Source organism: Pinus tabuliformis, chromosome 8 (genome assembly GCF_031772625.1).
Source record: "Pinus tabuliformis cultivar Carrire ecotype Pingquan chromosome 8, CPIR1, whole genome shotgun sequence".
Classification (NCBI taxonomy): Eukaryota; Viridiplantae; Streptophyta; class Pinopsida; order Pinales; family Pinaceae; genus Pinus; species Pinus tabuliformis.
In genome coordinates this window covers 635,993,939-636,001,300 of record NC_142294.1, presented here as the reverse complement: position 1 = coordinate 636,001,300, position 7,362 = coordinate 635,993,939, and the positions used below count along the sequence as shown (strand labels likewise).

Below are 7,362 nucleotides of genomic sequence, written 5' to 3'. Positions count from 1 at the left end.
CTTCTTTCAAGCTAATCTATTACCAAGTCACAAGTAACTCACATTTCATTTTCCTAAACCCATACAACTTGAATTTTATAACCATGCTTTGATACGACACTGTAACACATCCTAGATTCATTTCTAGGCATATGTCGCTAAACTTAAACCTCTGCATACATGGAGTTTTAAAATTTCCATAATATTGTTCATTAATACTCATACCATGATTAACTATGCCTAATAGGGCTCTATCACCAATTATAACATTTCCTTACACTCTGATATGACCTATAGCATGCCCATGTCCCTCTCATACAAATTGGGATTATGGGTATTATGTTTCCGCACATTTATCACCTTTATTTTTATTCCTCTACTTTTATATACTTCCAATATGCTTCCTCGTTAAATATTTGTTTATATCTCTCCTTTGTACTCTTGAAAGGATATACCCACTTATATTTGTGTGTGTTTTGGGAGGGTTCCTTTACTCACTTTTTTGTTGGTTCTGTTATCACTTAAGAATTCTAGTTTCAAAACCGCTCACATTAGGTTGATGGTTAAAAATTCGGTGCTAGTCTAAGTTTGATTTTTGTTTTTAGAGTCTTGAGTCAACTATGTATTCTCATTCATCACCGGTCATTCTCATTCATCCCCGTCTCATAGCCATGTGTCAGTTTTGTTCAAGAGTTACTATGTGTCAAAAAGCTCTTTAGGTTATTTCGTAGCTCATGTAATAATTTTGAAGTGTTTCCGCAGCACATAAATCCTTTTAACAGTTTCGCAACGCAACATGTTTTAGGTGATTTCGTAGCGGAAAACACCGATTTTGCACTAACTGCGCTACGAAATGGGGAATTCGTGCTGATCCATAGCACATCTCACCCCAGCTGTCATATTTTCTGCAAGAGTTTTACGGGGATAGCATGTGTAAGGTCTTACATGTCGGTCTTAACACGTGTTTTGTAGCCTTTTTCCCCTCTAACTAGCCTTTGTTATGAATTTTATGGCGCCCAGGAGCAGCTGTAAATGCTTGCCAGACAATCTCAGAAACATTGCAAGGCCAACAACACTGCAGCTTAAAAGAAATCCATATGAGAAGTCCTATTCTTCCCGTTGCATGAAGGAATCGCTGCCAAAGAAAAACCGTAGTCCAAGACCAAAGTTGTTCAATAGCTGTGGTCGTTCATTAATTACGATCACACATTACTGTTGCGGGAAAGCAAAAGAGTTGCCTGTTCCTTTTGGACAGTTAGCAGTTGTAATTGAAAAAACTACAAGCTCATGGATGTTGCCTGTGATTGTGTCAGTGGAGGATATGTTTCCTTGGGGGCGTTGTTGAGTATATTTTACCATCAGTTTCCGTCTTGTTTGAAAAAGCTCAGAGACTAGAAGAATTTTCTATGCAACTACCAGATATAATAATCACCACTGTGGACAAGCTTTCGGTTAGGGGAGTAGTTGGTTCGATTGTAGATTTATGAGTTAAATATGAAGCTGAAGTGAAGGAAGTTTTCTCAGACGATAATGTTACTAAAGCTGTTGTTGAGGATACCCTTGATGACGCTGAACATGGTTCTGTTGATGATCATATATTCCTTGGGAAAAAGGAATCCTCTGCGCCTCGACACCTGTGATGCCTCCATCTCTTTCAGTGTCCAATCCACCAAATCAACCGATAGCACCTGCTTCCTTTGCTCTCGGTAGTCAAACAGTCGGCGTCTGGTAGGCGATATGTGTCAATACACGGGTTTATACATTTCAGGGAGCACCGCTTTCACTCATCTTTGGAAAAGACAAGGTGTTTCTATCCGCATGTTCATAACATGGATGGCTTTTTGTCGCAAAGCTGAAAAAGATGAGCAGCACCAAACCAGTAAGGTTTTCTATTACCTCGGGGAACTTAATGATTCCTTATCCTATGCATTAGGTGCTGGAAGCTTGTTCAATGTTTCAGAGGATTCAGATTATGTGCACACTTTACTTGCCAAAGCCATAGATGAGTATGCAGCTTTCAGAACCAAAGCAGTAGAATCAAATGAAGGGACACTTCAGATGGACCCTAGACTAGAAACAATTGTAGAAAGAATGCTAGAGAAATGCATTTTGGAAAGCAAATTTCAGCAGGCGGTGGGCATTGCACTTGAACGCAGAAGGCTTGATAAGTTGGAAGAGGCGATTGTGAAGAGTGATAATGTTTCTGGAATGCTGTCTTATTGCATCAATGATCTATCCGGAAAAGCCAGATTGTTTCTTGTTCTGCCAGTTGCAATTGTGGATGCTTTCATCGTTATTTAGATTTTTACTTCTTTGTCTAAAACATTGGAAAAACTTCAGGCAAGGAGGTCGCTTGCTAAGCTAGACATTTACAGGAAGTTCACTAATGCATTGGCAGTTGCTGTATTTGTGGCATGGATTGGATATGAGCTGTATTTCAAGGCAACTGATCCGTTCAGTGAGCGTTCGCAGAGTGCATGGGTTATAAGTGCATTTTGGCATGTTCTTTCATTTTCTTTGCTTTGTGTCATCTGTGCACTTTGGGCTCCATCTCAAAACTCCACTAGCTATGCTTACTCAGATGATGTAGGAGAAGAGTTGGTGAAGAAGAGACGATGTCTTTGACCAAGTCGTTAGCAAAGGTTGACGGTGATGAAAACTCTGCAATGCCAGAGAAGAAAGAAAGGAAAAGACAAGGCGTTTAGAAAGAATTTAATCAAGATTTGAGCTCAAACATCACTGTTCCATCTCATCATCAGATGCCTAGGTAGTCCAGAATCCTTACAGAACAGGCTCCTAATCCATTTGTTAATTTGGAAAAGAATGAGACTATGTCTAACAATGCTTGTTCTCATCCTAGAACCACATCAAGGCTCTTCTTACCCGATAGCCTTACTCTTTCAACATCACCTCAAGTCTTATCATCTGCGTTATCTTCTTCACATCCAAGAAGAAATAACCTAAACTCCACTGGTCCTCCAGTATATGATCAAAGTCTAGTGAGTAGCATTAACGTTATTGGGCCAGAGGAATTATTGATAGAAAATGAAAAGGGAAGGCAATTTAATAATGCAGAAAAGCCTGAGGGGAAGAATTTTCGAATTGGACAGTTGACAGAGAAATTTGCTTCAGACATTGGTGTTAGAAATGATGAAATTATGGGCAAGATGATGCTTCAGAATAAGTTTGAAGGATAAGTCAGAGGTGGATCTTTGTGGAAATTTCATAAATAAAAAATCAGCAGGAGCTTTTTGGCATACTTGAACAGGTTTTTGGCAATGGTAACTGTCTCACTTCTGATTCAGATATTAAAAGACAAGACAAATTTGGTGCTCCTTTTTTCAGGCAATGAAATCGAAGATAAGGTATACAAGCAGAGTAGAGTCTAAGACTGTGTTTTCGAAATTACACAGCAATTTCGTAGCGCGCTACGAAACTGCTGTAGCTGCATGTTACAATTGAGCCAATCAATTATGATGGACAAATCAGCAAATCTTTTTGAAAGGTGTTGTCTTCACACATGAAATGGTGGACAGCACATCAAGGACATGGCAGTCTACTCTATTTTGGGTAATTAAAAGATAAAGAGTATGTTTCTGTACATTCGAGCATTTTGAGGAAAACCGAAGCCGAGAAGCAAGGGAAATCCCCTAATACTTCTGAGCAGTTAAAAGATTCAACGTTCAAGGTCAATATGGAACATTAAACATCCAGCTCAGCTAAATCGAAAGAGGACCAGGTGTCAAAGAACAAGGAGAGGCCATTATGCATGGAAAATGGAATTAGAGTCATAGTTAATTTAGAACTCTTTAAAAACTCCAGTCAGCACTTTAGTTGTATTTATTAGTTAGTTCAATAGCTGATAGGTGTCAGTAGAGGTAGTTATTGACTCCCCTCATGCTGGAGGAGGAAGCTCGAATTAGTTAGAATAAGGATTCTATATATAGCTGAAACAACAATGTAATGAGGGTTGGAAATTTTATAACAGAGTACTGTTTTGGCTTATGTAAAGACAGAGTTTCAGTAATATAATTTGGCTGCTTATCTTCTCAGGATTCATGAAGAATTTCCATGTTCAGAATGTGTGATTTTATTCTTTCCTTAATGTCTTTTACAGTTGCATAGATGGGTAATCACTCAGAATTCACTGATTGTGCTCTGATTTCCTGTATGCATTTATGAGCTGTGGTTCCATATGTGTTATATTCTGAATACTCAAATGCTGAATGCCCTGACTTCTATGTAAAGGCAGTATCATGGTTTACTGAGGTGTTGTTGACTCCATAGGCCCAATGGAAACTTGTTTAATGTTTTTCCAGCATCCATATTTATCACAGATATATCACAAAGAGTTAGCCATCTTATCTAAAGTAAAAATCATTAACCCATTTAGAGAGAGCCCTCTCAGGTTGAGGAGGCTAAGCCTCAACCTAAAGTAGGTCTGAAATAGTTGCTTGAAGTCTTCCTGGTTAGCAGCCTTCCAGGGCCTGATTTTGAGATAACATTTTGGTGCGTCTGCCGGGAGCCTGAAGACTATTCTTTCCCGAAATCATGAAGCTGAACTTCTGAAGGTAGCAAGAGCTCAGAAGGTTTTTGAGGCTGCAAATCTACCTTGGCGACTCCATTGTTGAAGAATTCGAAATTCATAGATTCATGGTGATTCCACTGGAGTTATGAAGGACCTAAATGCTACCATTCTTATTTCAAGGTATGCATGCATAAATTTTTCAGGAATTCATGGTTTCCCAAATCATTTTCCCAAGGATGCATATTTTCTAAGGAATGGTCCAAAATTCAACGAAGAGGATTTGAGTTTAACTTTGAAGCATATATCAGATTTCTGTCATTTTACTGAGTTTCTTAGAGTTAAACATGAGGATGTTTGCATTATGTTGTTCTATGATTCACTTCAAGGGAAATGTAAACGGTGGATTGAAAGCTTTCCTGCCAAATCCATCAAGTCATTTGAAGACTTTTGGCTTATGTTTTTGGAGGAATGGATAGATAGATCAGATGCGGTGGCAAACTCTCCTTCAGTTCAAAGTTTCAAACAATCGAATAATGATCATAGTAATGGAGAAACAAATGAATGTTTTCCTTTGTCCTTGTCCTCGTATCTAAAATCATTTGAGTGCAAGACAGAGGATAAGATGAAATTTTTGGATGAAGTTGCTGAGGACATTGAGAAAGACATTGAAGGTTTACATGGTCAAATTCAGGCATATAGTCTTCATAACCATGATCATTATTTTCATAAGCTTTCTATGGCAGAACACAAGGAGAGAATGCTGGTTCCTTTCTCTTTCACGATTGAGGAAGTGTACACTGTTGTTGAAGATCAGTTTGCACAACCAGAAAGTTACAAGAATCATCAAGCTGATCATGTATTCTGGGATCCTATAGCCAAATATATGGAAGAGTTTTACTCTCCAGTGTTTCAGTTTTTCTATGAAGATCAGAGGCAATTTCAGTGGCAGTGGTCATCACAATATCATAGTGGCTCAGAACTCTGATGCAGTCAAAGAAATCAAACATCAGATAAGACAAATGATTGGCTACATTGGAAATTTCACATTGATTGAGCTGAAAGAAGTTTGAAATTGATAGGGTAGGTAGGTAGGAAAATGCAAATAAGCTCAAGGTTGACTGAGCATTTTTTTTAGTAGATGTAGATTTCTTTCTCCTACAGTGATCATCAAGCTTAAGCCCGAGGTGAAGGCCCAAGACGCTGGAAAGGGATGTTTGTCAAGCAAATTTCTGTTTGTAATAAAAAAAAATAAGGCACTGGACCTGCGAGTTCTTAGTGTACTACAGGAGCACACTATCCCAAGTGGAGCCACTGTTATCACTTAAGAATTCTAGTTTCAAAACCGCTCACATTAGGTTGATGGTAAAAAATTCGGTGCTAGTCTAAGTTTGATTTTTGTTTTTAGAGTCTTGAGTCAACTATGTATTCTCATTCATCACCGGTCATTCTCATTCATCCCCGTCTCATAGCCATGTGTCAGTTTTGTTCAAAAGTTACTATGTGTCACAAAGCTCTTTAGGTTATTTCGTAGCTCATGTAATAATTTTGAAGTGTTTCCGCAGCGCATAAATCCTTTTAGCAGTTTCGCAGCGCAACATGTTTTAGGTGATTTCGTAGCGGAAAACACCGATTTTGCACTAACCGCGCTACGAAATGGGAAATTCGTGCTGATCCATAGCACATCTCACCCCAGCTGTCATATTTTCTGCAAGAATTTTACGGGGATAGCATGTGTAAGGTCTTACATGTCGGTCTTGACACGTGTTCTGTAGCGTTTTTCCCCTCTAACTAGCCTTTGTTATGAATTTTATGGCGCCCAGGAGCAGCTGTAAATGCTTGCCAGACAATCTCAGAAACATTGCAAGGCCAACAACACTGCAGCTTAAAAGAGATCCATATGAGAAGTCCTATTCTTCCCGTTGCATGAAGGAATCGCTGCCAAAGAAAAACCGCAGTCCAAGACCAAAGTTGTTCAATAGCTGTGGCCGTTCATTAATTACGATCACACATTACTGTTGCGGGAAAGCAAAAGAGTTGCCTGTTCCTTTTGGACAGTTAGCAGTTGTAATTGAAAAAACTACAAGCTCATGGATGCTGCCTGTGATTGTGTCAGTGGAGGATATGTTTCCTTGGGGGCGTTGTTGAGTATATTTTACCATCAGTTTCCATCTTGTTTGAAAAAGATCAGAGACTAGAAGAATTTTCTATGCAACTACCAGATATAATAATCACCACTGTGGACAAGCTTTCGGTTAGGGGAGTAGTTGGTTCGATTGCAGATTTATGAGTTAAATATGAAGCTGAAGTGAAGGAAGTTTTCTTAGACGATAATGTTACTAAAGCTGTTGTTGAGGATACCCTTGATGACGCTGAACATGGTTCTGTTGATGATCATATATTCCTTGGGAAAAAGGAATCCTCTACGCCTCGACACCTGTGATGCCTCCATCTCTTTCAGTGTCCAATCCACCAAATCAACTGATAGCACCTGCTTCCTTTGCTCTCGGTAGTCAAACAGTCGGCGTCTGGTAGGCGATATGTGTCAATACACGGGTTTATACATTTCAGGGAGCACCGCTTTCACTCATCTTTGGAAAAGACAAGGTGTTTCTATCCGCATGTTCATAAAATGGATGGCTTTTTTGTCGCAAAGCTGAAAAAGATGAGCAGCACCAAACCAGTAAGGTTTTCTATTACCTCGGGGAACTTAATGATTCCTTATCCTATGCATTAGGTGCTGGAAGCTTGTTCAATGTTTCAGAGGATTCAGATTATGTGCACACTTTACTTGCCAAAGCCATAGATGAGTATGCAGCTTTCAGAACCAAAGCAGTAGAATCAAATGAAGGGACACT

General features: G+C 39.2%; 2 pseudogenes; both read left to right on the top strand.

Annotated features, from left to right (window-relative positions):
• The first annotated feature begins 988 nt into the window (after positions 1-988).
• Positions 989-1,619, top strand: LOC149237134 (uncharacterized; annotated as a pseudogene).
• Positions 1,620-6,316: 4,697 nt separating this feature from the next.
• Positions 6,317-6,947, top strand: LOC149237133 (uncharacterized; annotated as a pseudogene).
• Positions 6,948-7,362: the final 415 nt, after the last annotated feature.